Source organism: Peromyscus californicus, unplaced genomic scaffold (genome assembly GCF_007827085.1).
Source record: "Peromyscus californicus insignis strain IS unplaced genomic scaffold, ASM782708v3 Scaffold_6__1_contigs__length_162567912, whole genome shotgun sequence".
In the NCBI taxonomy this organism is placed as follows: Eukaryota; Metazoa; Chordata; class Mammalia; order Rodentia; family Cricetidae; genus Peromyscus; species Peromyscus californicus.
The window spans coordinates 142,117,574-142,136,098 of NW_026294584.1; the positions used below are offsets into that span (position 1 = coordinate 142,117,574).

At 50.6% G+C, this 18,525-nt stretch overlaps 1 protein-coding gene across 8 annotated transcripts in view; it reads right to left on the reverse strand.

Moving 5' to 3' along the window:
• The window catches only part of Tspan9 (tetraspanin 9), a 185,477-nt gene that overhangs the window by 115,790 nt on the left and 51,162 nt on the right, over positions 1-18,525 (reverse strand). For 5 of the 8 annotated variants that reach the window (XM_052720237.1, XM_052720234.1, XM_052720236.1 and 2 more), the window contains one exon: positions 8,885-8,991. The exons of the other annotated variants lie outside the window; for them this stretch is intronic. The gene's annotated coding sequence lies outside the window, so the exon portion shown is untranslated. The remainder of the gene's footprint in view (positions 1-8,884; positions 8,992-18,525) is intronic. 8 annotated transcript variants of the gene reach the window in all.

Here is an 18,525-nt window from a genome sequence, read left to right on the forward strand (position 1 = left end):
CTGTTATCTAGATGAGTGAAATCTAAGCAAACTACTGGGAAAATACTCAGTGATTCTATGCAGCCATTTAAAAGTCTAAATATGACGATTATGGAGTCTGCGGTAGAATATTAAATAAAGCAAACAATGCAAAATCCTGTCTACATTATGACTACAGCAACATGTTTGCAAGCAAGCGCGAGCCGAAGGCACCACGAACTAACGGAAAGTTCTGTCGTGATGTCATGATGATAGTTTTCGAGGCCTTTTCTCCCATCTCTTTGATTTGAACTCTTATTACAAAGCGTGGTTTAGACAATAATACTTTTTTTTTAAATGCCCAGCTGCTTCTGACCCTGAAATAAACTAGCACAATCCAAAAACAGACTGTGGTGAGAGTTAGGTGGGAAATCTTTGCAGCACTTGGGCCTGTGGGAGTGCTACAGGGTCAGGAACAAAGTAAGAGCGTCATCGATCAGTCGGCAGATTCGGGAGCTTCAAAGGAGGCACGCCCCTCTAGTCATGTTCTGTCAAAGAGCCACAGCATTCCACACTGGGCACAGACTTCTTGCCACCCTCGGGTCCCCACCTGCCACATGCATAGGACCTTCTATGGCTCTGTGATTTACACAGTAGTTTCCAGCGCATCTTCCGATGCCGTATAGCGAAAGACAGTGACTCTGAGCCTGGCCTCCAGGCTAGAGACAGCCCAGAGCAGCAGAGATCTCACCCATGGACCCACAGTGACATCATGATCTGTGTCCCCACAACTGTCCTTTATTCATTCAAGATACCGTTTGTCTCATCTGCTGCTGGAGCCTCTGAACACAGATGGAGGCAGAAAGGCAGGAAGACTACCAAGGGGTCAGGCAGATGCCAAAGCCAAGCCCGTCATGGCACCAAGCCAATCCTTTGGCAAGAGAGGAGCTGGGTGTTGGGGCCATTTGGACAACCAGAAGAACTGATTCTGCACCGGCTTCCTGGCTGACTGGGCACTGAGGGGTTGTGAGGTGGCAGGGTGCCTTTCCACTCACTGTGACAAAGAGTCGGCACCTTGGGAAACAGGAAGAAACTTCCTTGCCTCCAGTTTCCAATGAGATCAGACTCCCCGGGGAGAGATTTCCCACTATGAAGTCCCTGGAGATGAAAGCAGGGGGAGAATGGAACCTCCTTGAGAGCTGAGAAGCGTCTGAGCCAAGAGGCCCCGTCAAACCCCAATCCTGTGGGGTGCTCCATTTGCAAGGAGATTCATTTATACCTGACTGCTCCAGAGTTCGCTGTTCAGTTCCACAGGCTGGCTCGAGGTATTTTCTTTTTTAAATAAGTAAAGAAGAGAAAAGTAATGAAGGAAGGAAGAGAGAATGATGTCATTCATTGCCACCCCAGCTGGTTAGTATCTGGGTGCGTAGAACAAGTCCCGGGAATGGGCACCTGGGTGGCAGCCTCCAAGGGTGGGAAGAGGGCAGTGGAGCTGGTCAGGTCACTAAACTATTGATGGACATGTGCAGCCCTATGGGCCACCCAGCTGGTTGCATCTGCCATTAGAGGAGGTGGGAGGGAAGGGCTTGAAGGGGCCAAGAGGGACCAAATGTGAAGGCGGGGTGGCAGCCTCAGCCCCTCCTGTACGCAGGCAATCCCAACCGGGGGTTATTTCCAGGCACTTTTCCTGTGAGAAAAGAATGTCAAGAATGCAGTGTGGCCAAGACCCAAATCCACCCTGCCATGGGCTCAGTGCCTACTCTGATGACGTATGGGGGGGCTGGCCTCCACAGCCTGGAGTCAGAAAATCTGCTCAAGGAATTCAGAGTGGTACCCAGAAACACAATGCATAGGTAACACAGTATGAAAGTCCCCTCAAAGCTAAGTACACACAGTGAACATGCACTCATGTGCACGTGCACACATAAGTGTACACATGAAACTACACACGTGTTCTGCTGGTGTGTGACAGTGTGCTACAATCTACATGGAAAGGTGGCCAGAAACACTCCTGGATTTTTATGGCTCTTCAGGGACCTGTCTCCAGGAAGTGCTAGCAACTGCAATCCAATCATGTCCCTGGCTTGAGAAGCCGGCTGGAGACTGGGGACTGTGCAGGAGGAGGAAGAACTTCATGGGGAAAAAATGTTGACAGAGTTTAATGTCAAGCGGAGGACGGAGGCTTGGGTGAAGGCAGCTTCCTGAGAAAAGCAGGCGTGCTGAGCGCTCCAGCAATGTGTCTGGGGCTGTGCAGGGAATATTGAGTTAAAAGTCACAGAAGAGGGCTGGCTCCCCAAAGGCCTGAACAAGCCTGGGGTAGTGAAGGGGTAGTACCCACCCTCTCTCTCCTGCAGTGCCTAGAACTTGGCACACTGAAGTCTGCCCTTATGTGGGAATTAACTAATGAGGCAACCCCCAGCTAAGAAGGCCCAGCAAGTTTGAGAAGTCCAAACGCATACTGTCCTCACCGAAAAGACCCAGGAAGATGGGGAGAAGAAAAATGGTGTTCCCTGAGCAGACAGCACAGGTCAGCAGGGTAGAAGCCTCGCACCACCGGCAAGAGCGGTAACTCAAGAAATTCACTGGAGTCACATGGAAGAAACCAAAACTAATGCCAGGACTGCCTGTCACCTCCACCTCCTATCTGGAGGTCTGTGACCACTTTTCCCAAAGGAAACACTTCCTGGCTCCCCTTAAAAATGAAAACAAACAAAAATAACAAACTCTCTGGTGGCTTTAGTCAAGTCTGTCTCCCTTGTCTCCCAGGGGCATCTCTTGTCCCTCATCTAAGAACCATGTGAACGCAATAGCCCAGTGAGGGTCCCCAGCAGCCCACTTTTCTCATTGTATTTTAACTGTGGATTCTTTTGTCTGTATCACAACTAGACTATGTAGTCCACTCCCACCGTCTGCACCCTTTGGCCTGAGCTGTGTCTAGAACACCACCGACACTCACGAAGTACAGAATGCATGGACAACGGCTCAGGAAACAATTGGGTCTCAAAAGATAGCATGTTTCAGTGAACACACTCATGAAAATCTATTTCCTGGGAGGTTCCTCCTGGAAGATGAGAGAGCTGGTCTAGCCCAAACCTAACTCTGCATGGAAATCATTGGCAAAGTTTTTCAAGACGCAGGTTGAAGACTCAGAGGTCTGGGACAGAGGCCCAGGAATCTGAATTATTGACAAGCTTCCCAGATGTCTCTAACTCAGAGCCAGGCCTGGAATCACTGATGTCTACTACTTGACTAACAGTTGTTTGGTCCTGCATTTGGACTAGGTGAAACAAAGAAAGAGAAAGGAAAGAAATGATTCTCTCATACAGCCTTCCTTCCAGAGGATGCCATGATGCTGCTACCTGTCAGCGTGGGGCAGATGGCCACATTTCCCTACACTGTGGGTGGATACGATGAGGCCCGACCAGGAAAGACTTATTTCCCTCTTTTACTTTTCATCTTGCTCTTGAGTTCAGGGAGAATGCAAGGTCCTTAGAGTCCTTAAGGACTCTGTTTCAGGAAACAGAGCAGGGCTAGACACACCGACGATGCTGGCGTCCAGTCAGGTATCTATCTCTCTGGCCCTGTGCAGGCTGGGATAAAATGTACCTACACTGAAGGCCACACACCTAAGTCTGACGTCACACACAGCCTCACCTAGTCAGACTAGTAGACCAGGAGGAACAAAGGTCCCAGCCCTTTCCTCACCAACCCTTTCATTCCTATGTTCATGGAAATCACAGCAACACAGGACATGCCAAGCCCCTTAACAGTTCACTTTTTTTTCCAAAAAGAAAGATGACCTCCCAGAAAAACAAATGCCATGGGGCTGAAAGCTGAGCCACCCACACCCCATGATTTACTCAAGAGCCAGGGGCAGAAACACCAGGACCCCACCCCACCCCCAGCCCCCGCCGAAGCCTCCTCCCCCTAGAAGCAGGAACCAGTTACCTCAGGCAGACACATGCAAGAGGCCCCTCTTCTCCTTGTCCCCATCCTCCCCGCAGCCTTGGCTGAGATTGATGGAGCCAGGACAGCTGCAGCAGTGGAGGAGGGGCTGGGGTGCACAACAGCTGGACGGAGGGAGGGCCCTTCCCTGGCTGGGCAGAGTCCCAGCCGGCGCTGGAGAGGAAGGAGAGACAAGGGTCTCTGCACAGTTCTCCTTAAGGGAGGAATGCGAGCACACGACTCCATTTTGACCCTGCTCCACAATTCCTCCTGGTCCTTCAGAGGCAGGCAGGTGTCTGTGGAGTCCACAGAGAGCAAGGCCACAAAAGAGTAAGGCTACATGTCCAAGACCCTAGGAGACCTTGCCCTCTCACACATCCTGCACCCCCTAATAGCCCTCCCACTCACCAGCCAACTCCAGGTCATGGAGGACAAAACCAGGACCCTTGCCTCCAGAAAAGAAAATATGGCAATACAGCAGCCTTGCAATGTGAGTGGACAGGGGCCTGAGGCTTAGGAGACATGCCCCTTTACAAACCAAACTTGGGAATCTTCACAGACTTAAAACCAAGTTATCAGTTCCTCTGTGGCTTCAATTTCCAGTTCCCTTGTTTGCCAAAAAAGGCTAACACGGAGTAGCTCTTGAAATCAAAAGGATGGTATGCTAATACCCACTATATAGTGAGCCTCAGTTTCCACATCTGTTGAATGAGTGCTGCGGACTTGGGTTCATTTCCTCCAGTCCTATCAATTTGTTCAGTCGTGACCACGGAGGCAAATGCCCTAAAGGCCTTTCTTCTAAGAAGTCCCCATTGTAACGGCTGCCTGGCTCAGCAGTGCCCCCCACATATGCGAGGCACTTGTACTGTGCCCCTATGCCAACCCTTCACTCAGCTTCCAAGTGTGTCTAATAAGACAGAGGGCATCCTTTATCATCCCAAATAGGTACAACATGTGTACAATCTTGTGATGAATACACATCTCAAAAGGCGCCTCACACCTCACACAGGTGGACCAGTGTGTGGTAGCATTGCCATCTAGGAAGGCATCCATTGGAGCAAGTGGCCAATAATATTTACACTTTATTAACCAAAGGAAAACGAAACAAAAAGCTCAGCTCCTCAGGCACACTAGATGCACTGTGGTGTTCTCAACACACAGTCAGAGAGCACAGCCCCAGACATGCAGACTAGGGAAATGCTGCTACAGGTGTGGCAATGGGCCGCAAAAGCGGGGCCGGGGAGTCCAAGGTAGCTCACATTGAACCCGAAGAGGACAGAGAGAGAAGGGGCTGATGGCAGCCCTAAAGGAGTGAGAAAACTCCAGGGTTCAGGGTCCTGCAGGCCCACCAACCACCCTCTTTTCTGAGGGTCTCTCTGGCTCCCACACCCAGCAGGACACAGCAGACAGCTGTCACATCACACTTCATTCTTGAAATACATGGGATGCCTGACATTCTCTCTAGCCCCTGGCAGACTCCTGGCCTTTCCTAGCTCAAGGTCTGCATCCTGTCCAGGGTACCACCTCCTGCTGCCCAGCAACGCTCCGTGCCCTGCCTAGCTTCAGGCTGCAGTGGGAACTGCACAGTTCCTGGCCTTCCTGATCTCCAGCCCGGTTCCACAAGCACCGGGCCACAAACCCAAGCAGAAAGGTAAGAAAGGGAAGGGATAGAAAGCCAGCTTGAACTCAGCACCTGCTGCGGTCACGGTGTCACCCAGGTGCCCTCATTCATGTTTTCCCACCTGATGTTCCTAAAATGGGACAAACTGATAAAGCATGCAGGCATCAATATTCCTCCCCCTGTGGGGGACCAGCCCCCAATTTACAACCAGGGTACTCTTGAGCAGAGAGAAGTGGGAAATATTTAGATAGAAAGAGATACGTAGACAGTGAGAGGAAAGACAGAGATGCAGGACAGCCTCGGGAGGGCCTGGGTCAAAACCCACCAGCCCCTTCTGTCTCTTCTAAAGGGTTTTTAAAGGAATGTCAAGGGGTAGAGCAAAAGACCTCCCCCCAGCACAGCCAAGGGTAGACTTTTGGAAAAACACCTGGTAACCATGCACGTGGTCAATCCATTCCCTAATGCAGCCCTGCTGTGTAAAGCAAGCTCAGATCTCACTAGGAAACCTCTGTGGGCTCCCACATCCCCCAGTGGTCCCGCCACAGAGAAGCACCAGGGGCTAGCACAGTTCACCTTTCTGGCCAACAGCAGTCCAGAATCCCAGCCTTAAAGAGGTACAGAAAGGCCACAGAAGCAAAGAAGTGAGGATGGAAGAGAGTGGAGGGAAGGGAAGAGGGAGGCAGCGAGGCAGCGAGGCAGCAGGGCAGTGCGCAGAGGCACCTGAACCTCGAGTCTGGTGGTTATGAACTGCATGTGCGGCAGCTTGTCTAGAACCCGTCTTCCTCAAAGCTGTGCTCCTAACACAGCAGGCACTTAATAAGCACCTGTAAGAAGATGGGGGGTGGTAGACAGACGAGGGATGGAATGACAAACAACGCCAAGGACAAGAGCCAAAGAAAAGCCCCTTTCTTCTGCCTCTCAGAGGCCCCCATCTCTATGAGCCTTCCTGACCTTTGCTCCCTGAGGGGAGGAGACACCACAGAGAGGCTGTCCTTGTCCAATGGGCTCCAACCTATCACTCGGCCCCTTGGCCTGCCCCCTTAACTATCAGCCACAACCTTGAATGACTGTAGATCATAATCTAGGCTATGGCAAGGATGGGATCACGGAAAGATCTTCTCGTCCACAATTCTTACTTTACAGATGACAAGACTGAGATCCAAGAGAGGACCCTGGCTTGCCAGGGGGCATATGGCTTCAGAGTGGAGGAAAGTTTCTTGTGCTTGTGCCTGAAGGACTTGAGCGCCCAAAGGTTCACTGCTAGGCTGGGCTGGAGCCCGCAGCCATCTGTCTCCAAGGCCTGCCAACAGACCTTCCCTCCCATGTACCCTTGGTAATGAAGCCCACCGCAGGTGATCTCAGAATAGTGCACCAGGGGGAGGTTCTGCTGGCCATGGCTCCAGCCTTTAATTTCCGATTTCCCAGCCTGACACCCCTAATAGTCTGGACCCTTTCTGCTCTGGCCCCAGTTGGTCATACATCACCGTAGCTGATGCCAGCTATGCCTTCCCCCAGCCATCTGGACAGAGAAATGAGCAAAGAGCAGGACAGGATAATCTTGGCAGAGGCCTGCTGGGAAGCCAGACACCTGGTCCCTGCCCTGCCTTTGCCCTTGCTGAGAACATGCTATCGGGATGCAGGGTGGTAAGACCGCAGCTTTTTTTTTTTTAAGGTCCCCTTACAGAGCTTAGATTCTTCTACTCCAAAGGCAACAAGATATGCTGATGTGGGTGTTCCTCTGCCTCCTTCCCCTCTCCCCACCAGTATAAAGACAACCCATACCAATTCAAGTGGAACATCTTTGAGGTACACCATGGCCCCTGTCCTGCAGAAGTGCTCAATCAAATCTGTGAGTCAAAACAAGCTGACATAAAAAAAGGCTACTTCCCAAGTGAGAGAGCTGCCAGGTGAGCAGTGCTGAGCAAGGGCATCATGGAAGGCCCAGCTAGGGCAGTCACGACAGGAGAGCCTGGAGCCATGCTCAGCCTGGAGGCAAATGTGAGTGGCTGGGGGTCTTGAGCACAGAGTGAACCACACACCAAAGGATGCCCCAGGCTGCCTGTGCTCATGAAAAGGGCACAAGGAGAATCTGAGGAATGAGCTAGATATGTGATGCAAGGAGAATTGCTGGAAGGTGCCCTCGAGCCGCGCAAGGCAAGAGACAAGGTGCAGGAGACCAGCCTCATAGCACTAAGGTTTGGGGAAAGGGAAGGGGATGAGGACCATCAGAAGGCAAAAATCCAAGCCCTTTGCAGCCTCAGTTGGCCCCAGTACAAACCTCACTGAAGGGGTACCCTGCCATAGAATCACACACTCATGAACTCTTGTCCTCGGTGCAAAGCCCAGGGCACCCAGGGGTGAGGAACTGCACAGAGGATAGTGACTGAGAAGACTGGGAATCCAACTCAGGAGACCAAGCATTCAAATGCCTGAGAATATGGGGGACTTGTTATTCAAACCACCACACCTGACATCTTTGACAGTAAGTGAATATTCCTGTCCGCAGAGGACAGACAGCAATAACCATCGGATGCTCCACCGTGTGAGATCCCTCACCACCCGATACCTCAAACAACAGAATTCATGTCTCACAGTTCTAGAAGCCAGACAGCCAAGATGTCCACAGAGCCAGACCTCTGAAACTGCTGGGAAAGCCTCCTTCTTGTTCTCTCAGATGTGGATGTAGATGGCAGTCCTTGGTAACGAATCACTCCTTTCTGCCTCTGTCATCAAATGGCATTCTCCTTTTGTGTCAGTGCCCAAATTTCTGTCTTAGATGAATACCCATCACCAGCTAATCCAGTGTGACCAACCCTATAGGATTGGTTTGATCATCCTAGCTTGGTTATGGTTGCAAAGACCCTTATTTCAAATTAGAAGAACATACAGGCTCCAAGGAGATATCAATGCACAGGGTGGGCACTATTCAATGCACCATATCCACTTACTGTCAAAAGCTGTCGGTGTGGTGGTTTAAATAACGTGTTCCCCCATATTCTTGGGTATTTGAATACTTGACCCCCAGTAGGTGGCCATTTGGGAAGGTGTGGGTATGGCCTTGCTAGAGTAAGTATGTCACTGGGAGCAGGTTTTGAGACTTTGAAATCCTTGCACCATTTCAAATTTGCTCTCTTTGCTTACAATTTGAGATGTGCACCCTCAGCTATTTCTGCCATCATGCCTGCCTGTTACCACACTACTGAGCCATGACCGTGATGGACTCTTATCCCTCTGGAACCATAAGCCCCAAATAAACCCTTCCTTCTGTGATTTGCCTTGGTCATGGTGTTTTATCACAGCAATAGAAAAATAACGAATACATCAGGTATCCAGAAACCCAAGTTCCAGCCCCAAACCTACCTCTGACTGCCTGGGTCCCTCAAGCTGGATCCCCAATCCTCTCAGTCACTATCCTTGGGGAGGAGATAGCTTGGATTTGATTTCCCAAGTTCTTGCCAGCTGCGAAGCTGCCAAATTAAAAGCAATTAAAAATCAGCACAAACTCACAATTTTAACAATATAGATAGAAATAAATATAGATACATACATGGCCTTGTTGGCAGCCGGGTGTCTCCTAGATCTATTCTCTGGGAAGCCCTGGAAGCTATGAAAGCCTGTCAGCAGTAAGCACACTGGGGCCTGCATCCCGATTTCTAAATGCCATTCTCCAACAGGAGCAGGAGCCAGGGCCCTCTAGAGCAATGACCGATTCCAGGTTTCTAAACCCCAGGCTCCAGCAAAAGCAGGGATCCTTATAGCAGTGACTGGTTCCAGGGACAGGGCATGAATCTTAGAGTTTTCTGTAATGCTTGAACATAAGCAATGCTTTAAAAATAAAAACACTAGAGCCATGTCAGTTCAAACGGTCACAAGCACCAACTGAAAGATGTCCCAAAGATTACAGCAAGAATAACTGGAACAACATAAGCAACTATTCAGCCAGAATCCACAGCACAAATATCAGATTTATTATGTATCATTTGCCCGTGCTTTTAGTGTGTTATATATTTATGAGTCTGTAATGATAAGAATAACTAAGTGAATAAATAAATAAGTGAGAGAGGATGGTTCCTTCCAGAATTACAATTAATAAATGCAGAATAATGAAGTAAACAGAAAATTACATTTACACAAACACCATTGTATCAGGCAACACAGTGGATGGATTAGCTAAAATTACTGGATGGAAGTCCGAGGAACAACTGGGTATTTGTCTAGTGTAACAAGTATCTGCTCCTCCAAACACTTAGTAATTTCAGAGAAGAAATTACAGCTTTATAGTTCGGGCACCAGATGACATAGCCTCCTCCTTGTGATCAAGGGTGACATCACCAGGAATAACACACACTAGCCTCATGGCCCCCGATACTGTACTCTGAGGAGGACAGTGTCACTGTTGTGGAGTTGCGCCCAAGATGTATAATTCCAATCTCATTAAGAGAAAATGAGATGCACCCAAAGTGACAGTGACTGGAGTGCTGACTGGGCCTTTAAATCCTCCCAAGCTCGTGGAAACAAGGAAAACCTGAGGAACAGAGGTAGGCTGGGACCTAAAATGACCCAACAACAAAATGCAATGTGCAATCCTGGGAAAGAAAGAACATCTGTGTGAAAAGAAGTTCAGATCAGGTGTGAGTTTAGTTAGCAATATTGCACTGTTGACATCTTGGCTTTCAAAGTCTTAGAAAGCCAGGCTTCTTAAACCACAGGCTGTGACTGAACCCCACATATAAATGAACATGGTGGGGGCTGAAAAAGGCTTCTAAATGCACAATGACCAAAAACTAATTCATAATGAAATCTGGAATGACGCTGAGGTGATTCTGGTGAAGCTCACTCGTGGGGCATCATGTGACTTCCCTGCAGCCTTGGTTATGGTGGTATTTTATTTGTACTGAAATGTGGTTTTAATTGTATGTTAATAAATAAAGTTGCCCAGGGGTCAGAGCTATTAGAGCCATAGCAAAAGCTGGGTGTTGGTGGTACACGCCTTTAATCCCAGCACTTGGTAGGCAGAGTTAGGTAGATCTCTGTGTGTTCAAGGATACAGCCAACAGACAGTGACGAGGCAGTCATGTGGTTGGTTTTACAACCAATGAGAAGGCAGAACAGAAAGTCTATATAAAGACAAACAGACAGGAAGTAGTTCTCTTTCAGAGAGGTCTCTTGGCTGAAGAGGCTAGCTGCAGCAGGCGGGTAAGGCTCTTAGCTCTGATCTCTTGGCTTTCTTCTTTGCATTGGTTCTGTGTTTCTTATTTAATAAGATGGTTGGTTACATCTACACTTGGTTCTGAACACAAGACATGCAATGTGACCTACTCACCCTGCCACAGCACACACAAGCAAAGAAGAGGGCCTGTAGCATCCCGGCAAAGACTGGAGACCACTGCATGCTATGAACTGCAGCATTCTCACGTACATACAACACCGGGTGCTCTTACAGAAACATAATGGTTTAATTAGGGAAAACAAAGGCTTTTTGTGTTTTCCCACCATCACTCCGTGGTGCCTAAGTGTCAAATTAGCATATTGTGTTGTATTAAAATGTTTAGTTTTTAAAAATTACTCTTAGAGTTGCTGACTTGGATGTCATAAAAAACTGTGAAGTGAATTTTGGTTTGGGATTTCCAATCACTTCTTGAAGAGGCCTCAACAGACGTTTGCTGTTTCTGTGCTATATGTTGTGTGAAGCAGCAGTTTCAGCATTGACGATCATTAAATCAGAATATCGATCAATTCTGGAAAACACTGAAGATGCTCTGTGTCTTGCAGCATCAAATATTCTACCAAGATGTAATTCTTTCTGTAAAAACATACACACTCATCTACCTTGTTAGTATGCAAATTTGCTATTGTCATTAATAAATGATAAAATGTGTATATTGAAAAATCACCTTTAAATAAATTTCTTTATCATTCATTGTCAGTAAATGCTTGATTTATATGCTATAGGCCCAGGATCATGTAAAAATTTATCTGGTAAAGAGCAATTACCAGTAAACAAGGTTAAGAAGACTTAATAGACAATGTTAACTACAACCAGATGCAGATGCAACTAAAACAAGATGCAGCTGGGCAGTGGTGGTGCACACCCTTAATCCCAGCACTCAGAGGCAGAGGCAGGCAGATCTCTCTGAGTTCAAGGCCAGTCTGGTCTACAGAGTGAGTTCCAGGACAGCCAGAGCTGTTACACAGAGAAACCCTGCCGCCCGCCAAAAAAAGCAAGATGCACAGAGTGTGTGCCACATGTATGCCATATACATGCAGCAGGTTGCAGAACGTATATATGTACACATGTGCATGCTACATGTATCTGCAGACATGCTACACAGAAGGCCTATGTGTACCTACATCTGGAGACATGCTACAAGAGCATGGGAACTTTGGAAGGGAGCATGGTTGGTGGGATGGGGTGGGGGTTAGGAAGTGGGGAGAGGGAAAATGGTCTTTTTCTGTTTCAGGCAGCTTGCTGAGCCACGGATCCGATTTTCACACAAGGATTACTAGATTACATTCTTCACCACAGGCAGCTGTCCCTGTCAAATAAATAATCATCACCTTACATTTATATATCACCTTTCATCCCACAGCCCTTTCCTACAGTGAGGACCAGCCTGGGAACAGTTTCATGCCCTCTCAGGAAAGGGAGGGGGAGAAAGGGGGAGTAGCTCGCACAGAGGGAAGCAGCCTGAACCCTACTGGGTTCCACTAAAGGAAGGCTGCAGCGGACTAGCAAGAGAGCCTGTGGTGGAGTGTGCTACGGTATCAAAGAACGGCCTGGGCAAGGGGAGTACAGAGGCAGCCAGGGCTGGGCCCCCACAGGCAGGACTGCACCAACCCAGCAGCAGGCTTGGCAAGTGGGGCTGGAAAGACCTCACCTCTGTGACAGTTGTCTCAATTAAAAGACATGCATGTCAGAGAGACTCCTGGGAGCTCCCCACAGGAAAAGTCTAGAGCACCAAACCCTGCTATTCACCTGCTAGCCAGGGGAGGAAAGCCTGCTAACAGTCCTACGAATCCCAAGGAGAGAAGCCATGAGTTCTAGAGGCTGTCACAGGTCCCCTTCTGAACAGGGCGACCCCACTCTATATCAGCCTTAGGCAGCTGCCTACTCAAGGCAACGGCTTCTTCCAGTGAGGTGCTGCTCCCACAAAAGGGGAAGGAAAAAAGGCCCCAGGGCACAGTGGAGCCAGGCTGGAGCTGCAGATGAGGGACTCGATCCAGAGGGGGCTTCTAGACCACTAGGCCCCGTGCTGCATAAGCACTCAGACAGTAGGCCAAATCCCACAGGCCTGCCTCTGCTTAAAACACAGGGGCTGGCCAGCACCACCATTATGAAAGCCAGGGTCAGTGAATGACATAAGTAACAGGAGAGGCCACAGGTGATGGGGTCACACCAGGCTTCCTCAGAGCCACAGGGGTCCCGGGAGTCCTGGGAACTAAGCAGAGCAGAAGAGGGGGCAGGAAGAAGGGAGTGGCACCAAGACAGCATCCCAAAAGCACAGAGGTGAGCAGAGCATCCATCACTGCCCATGCTGGGAGTGGAGGGAATCAGATGGAAAAGCCATTGAAATTGTGCTAAGAGGAGGGGCTGGCTCTGCCACTGCGGGGTACCAATGGCTCAGAGGGCTACAGAAGTCTGGGCTCTGAGAAGCTGGCTTTAAGTGGACAAGGATGGGGGTTTTGTTTATCTGATTGCTTGTTTTTAAACTTCTTTGTGAAAGGATATTTGAGAGCTGGCAGAACTTTCAGAAGCATGGGTCACCTTGGGTAGCACAAAACTCAGCCCATCCCTTTGGCCAGGACCCCCAAAGGCGCTGGGTACTTGTCTACTGAATTCTCTAGTGCAGACTCCCATGTTCCCCTTGACCTCCACTGACCTATCACATCCCGTGTATCCCCATCACTTCCTACCGGTCTATCCCAGTTTTAACAACACCAGGTCTTTATGCCACACATTCTGCCTTTCCAAAACTTCCAAATGAACCCCTGGCTTCTGTTTAACCTCCTGTCATAGGCTCCATGATTCCACTGCTCCACAACACTTGGCCATTCTTCCCTTTGTCCTTTGTCTGGGGCCCAGTATGTCCTTGTGCCCTCATACATGGAACCCCCAAAACTTTATCCACTAGTTTGACATAAAGACTTGCTCTGGGTCCTCCTACACCTCACCCCAAAACCTCCATGGGTTCTCTCACCATAAACTTCAGAATACTCTTTTCATTTGTAGGCCAATTACAAACCTTCCTCACTGAGACCCTACCTACCCACCCAAATAGTCCAAACCTGACCCTGGGCCTTCACTGGGAACCTCCCCAATCTCCTCAATGTTCTATACCAGATCCAAAATCCCAGCATCATCTCCTCAGAAGCCCTGTCCACTTTCAGGGACGTTTTCTGTGATTTGGAATGGGAGGCACAGCACTCTCTCAGTCCATCTAGGCAAGAGGCAAGCTTTTTTTCCCTGGATTGACCCATATCCCGTAAGCCTATGATGACACACTTCTTAACCACTTGTGATTCTAGAGATTTTTACAACACCCTCACTGCCCTGTATCCTGTTCCACAAGACAAGCCCTCACTTTCAACAGCATCCCCAGAGAGTGGTGCCAGACACCTAAAACCAAGGCTAATCCAGAGCTGCCCCAGAAAACACCAACCTGCAACTCCACAGCCATCACCCCTGCCAGGGCAATGCATGGTCACTTCCCATCTCTGGACTTGCCTGGTCACTCAGCCTTAGTCTAGGAACCACATTTTGAGTAGCTCCAGCCTTAGTGACATCTCCCCCCAGGCAGGGCTGGTGGCTGTCTTGAGATTCCTGCCCTTCTGTGGCCGGCCCAAATAAACAGGCTTTCCCCATATAGGGAGAACCAAGAGCCATGGCGATGCAAAGGCAAATTCTGCAGCCCAGCCCAGCCAACCAGCTGGCACCTATAGGGACAGGGTGTGACACAAGCCCCATAGTCACCCGCAGGAGCCAGAGACACAGGTGTGAGGGGAGAGAAAGCCCACCTGAGAGGTGCAGGAAGTCAAGATGATCCCTACAGCTAAACATTAGGTTAAGGGATAAACCAAGGAGGAGCAGGAGGGAGAAAAGGGTGGAAAGAAAGACACCGTCTCCAAGTCACCCCAAGCCAAGAACCAGGCTGCAAAGAGGAGAACACCCCCTGCCACAGTAGAAGGACACCACACAGTAAGGCTGGCCTCTGGGGGGAATGCTCAGAAAAAGGACCCTAACTCAAACAGTCACTGCCCAGTTACCTGATATTAAAAAAAAAAAAAAAAAAAAAAAAACCCTCCGTTCACCCAACACCTGGGCAAAGATTTCTCTCCTCAACCTCAGACATGTGGAAGGAGGGAAGTACGTGCTGAGCCTTCCCTAGACACTCCCTCACCCCTGCAAAAAGAAAAAGGACCATGAAGCTGAAATCTGAGGAGATGCCAAGGGGCAGCGGGAGGCAATTTACAGCTGGGAAAACTGAGCCCTTGGCCAGATGTGGGCCCTGGGCAGGAGGGGGTAGGCTAAACTCTGTGCCTAAGTACCTAGAGGGGCTCCCTTCTCAGGTCACCAGCTCCCAGGCCTGGATCTGAGCTGAGAGCGGGGTGAGAGTGGAGAGGATCAGGAGGCGGGGAAGGGACCAAGACCTACCCATCTGCGGGGCTGGTGACACAAAGCCATCCACCAGGGCAGGGCAAGGGGAGCAGGGTAAGGAGAAGGGAGGCAAAGGGAGGGAGAATCGGAGGGGAGAGACCTGAGAAGAGGTGTGCTTGGCTATAGCAGAGGCAAAGAGGCTCCACCCACTCAGAGGTCCCTGACATGGCCAGCAGGAACCAGCCAGAGACCTGCTCACTCTTGGCCTGCTCATCTACTGCCTCTTGAGCACAGAGGGCTCCTGTCTGTGCTCCACCACAGGTGGACCCACCTCCAAGGCCTCTTGCCACACTGGACCCCAAATCCTGTACAATCACAATATCAAGCACTACCCCTCACCACCAACACAAGACAGAGGAAGGACTGAGAGGCCCAGGGAGGACAAGGGCCATCCTGGAAGTCACACAGTCAATGAGCAGGACGGATACCTAGCTCTGAGCTCAGTGACCCATACTATCCTCCTCAGCAGCCCAGGCCAGCACAGCCCAGCTAAGGAAACAAAGCTGCCCACCTCATGAGAATCTAAGAGGCTGGGAAAGAAAGGAGGGAGGAAGTCAACCCTCCCCCTCAAAAAGATGCATACAGAAATCCCTCTGACAAGTGGTGGAATTATTTCCATTGGAAAAAAAAATTAATGAAAAACCCTCCCTTACCAGACCCCAGGGGTATTTGGCTGTAAGCTGATGTAATAGGGAGAAGAGAAGCCAAGGGGAAGGAGCCCCCCCTCCCCATCTCAGCATGCCTTCTGCCAGAAGCACAACAGCGAAGCTGCAGCTGGAGTTGGGGGACACAAGCCAAGCAGGATGTTGGAGCCTTGGAAGGAGGCCGAAAGCAGCCAAGCCGGCCGCCTGACTGGGAGGGAAGCAGCAGCCTTTGAAATGGCAGTACATGAAGGGTGCTCCCCTGAGCCCCACATGTAAGCAGGCCTGGGGTGGACACAGGCACCAATGCAAATCCTGCAGAAGACAGCAGAGGGTGTCTATGACAAAGGCAGCTACAGGCAGAGCAAAGCAGCAGAGGGGGCGGGCTGGGACCCGGCATATCAGGAGGTCTTCAGAACCTGACTGGGCTCTAGGTGCATACACTGGTGATCAGGAATAGAAGTGTAGAAGGCAGCTTCCTACTGACCCCTTCACACAGCTGGAGGACCTCTGATAAAGTGGGTGTGCCTATAGAAGGACCTAGAACCCCAGCGTGGGACCTCAAAAATACCCAGCATGCAGAGGGCATGCCACCATTGCCCCAACGTTGACAGTGTCACATGGGAAGGCCACCTGGAAAGGGGTCCCAGCCAGAGCCATGGGTAGGCCTGGGGTAGCAATACTTGCTCAAGAGGCCAGTTTGAACCACAAAGGCACTCCACCACACACTACCCTCCCCTGCCAGACACCCTCACAGCACCACTGACCAATGGAAAGTTCTAGCAGCTGGGGCCACTTGGTAGCTCCATAGAGCAACGAGGGTCCCACTCCTGCTTCCAGTTTGGGGTACAGACAAGAAGGGTGCTTGGAGGTTGTAGGTGGGGGTAGCAACGGGTTGCATCCCCATTTCTGACATCCTAATGCGGATTTCTCTCTCTCACCCACCAACCCTGCCATGTGCAAACCTGATCCTTACAAGAGGAATAAAAAATGTCCAGCCTCAGAATCAATAGCCAGTTCAGCATTTTATCTTTGACATGTTGAACATGCCCTTGACCTCTCTGAACCTCCAGTGCCCGCCATGGGCCTCAAGAGGACAACCCAGCCCTTGAAACAGCTATAGGAAAAATACGAAGAGCCCCCGGAAGCCAGAAAAAAACTGCAGACATGGGAACAACTGAGTACTTAAGGATGAACCTGGGATGCTGTGGGGCTTGGCACCCTGTGGGACCAGCCTGCAAAGATCTAAGGCCACACGTGCCCGTGACCAGCTGCGGGCAATGGGATGGAGTGCTGCACCCAGGAGCTGTTGGGAACAGGAAAAAAAAAAAAATGATGAAAGCAGCAGGGCCCGCCCATTCTGGACCCAAGGTGGGCTTCCTGGGAGCTTGCTACTGCTGTGTGTCACTGCTGCTGGGGATCATGTCCTTGGCCTTACACTGCTGCTCTTCCCAGGCTAGCCCCACCACCACACATCACCCTCTCCCACCATGACTAGCACCACCCACCATCCACACAGGCTGCCAAGCTGAGGTCTGTGGGAAGTAGTAGTGAGACTTCTTCAGAAACCCTGTTCTCTGCTTCTGGCCCCCACACAGCCCCGGAAACCCGGCTAGGATGCACTTGACAGCAGAAGCTCTCTTCAAAGGACTTGGCCACCTGTAGGGTGCTGAAAGGCCACCTCCAAACCTGGGACAATGCACTGAGACAGCCACTTCTCAAAACCAGGCTGCTGTGGCTTCATCCCACTCAGCCTTGCCTCAGAATCATCCATGAACCCATGGCATATGGAATTTGAGTCCCGAGCCACTCAAGTGGCAGACCAGAGGGGCAGAGGCAGAAGTCAGAGGCGCTCCAGAGAAGAAAACAACCCGCTGGGAAAACAACAGGTTTCCTGCTACCATCTAGTGGCCAGCACGTGGAAGAGCAGGCAGCACACTGAGGCCACCAAGACGTCTCAGCGACCATATCCTCTGCCCCAACAAGCCTGGACTAGGGCTAGGTGACCACCTGGTGAAGTAGAACCCAGGCAGGAGTCGCAGTTACAAGATAAAAAGGCGCAACACTGGCACAAACAGGGTCTGCTGGCTGTCCATCCGAGGCTCAGGAAAACGGGCAGGTAGCGCTGGAATGGTGATAGGGCCTGAAGCAAGGGCAAAGCAAGATGCCAGTCCTGACCATGGCTACTGCCCTGGGTGGCCTTCCCTCCTCCCCTCCTCTGGTGCCTCGCAGCTGTTCTTCCTGTCACTTGCCACAGCCAGGCGGTCCCCAGGCTGCCACACTTGTCTCCATGCTGCCTTCCCTCTGCCTGTGCCAGCATGGCTGTCTCTTCCATACCCCCACGTGCCCCCCCCCCCTCATTCTCCCGCCCTGGACCCCCATCACAGGTTCACCCATCCATCTTTTCTACAATTCACCTTCACTAGTGGTCACCTTACTGTTGGGCAACTGGCCTCCTAGTTCAGCCTAGACCCAGGAGATCCATATGCTTCCCACTTCCCACCTTGGAAGCCTAAGAGCTCAAGAGAGCTAGCTGCCATTGTCCCAAGTCCCCCTCCCCGCTTTCTCGTAGAAAGCCATCCATCTGCCAGCTTGTCTGTGGGCCTTGAGACCTGAGCAAACTTCCACTCTAACGCAGCTATCCTGAGAGAGACTGTAGGCCCTCAGAAACCTTAGGCAGCCTTGCCTATCAGATCATCAGGACA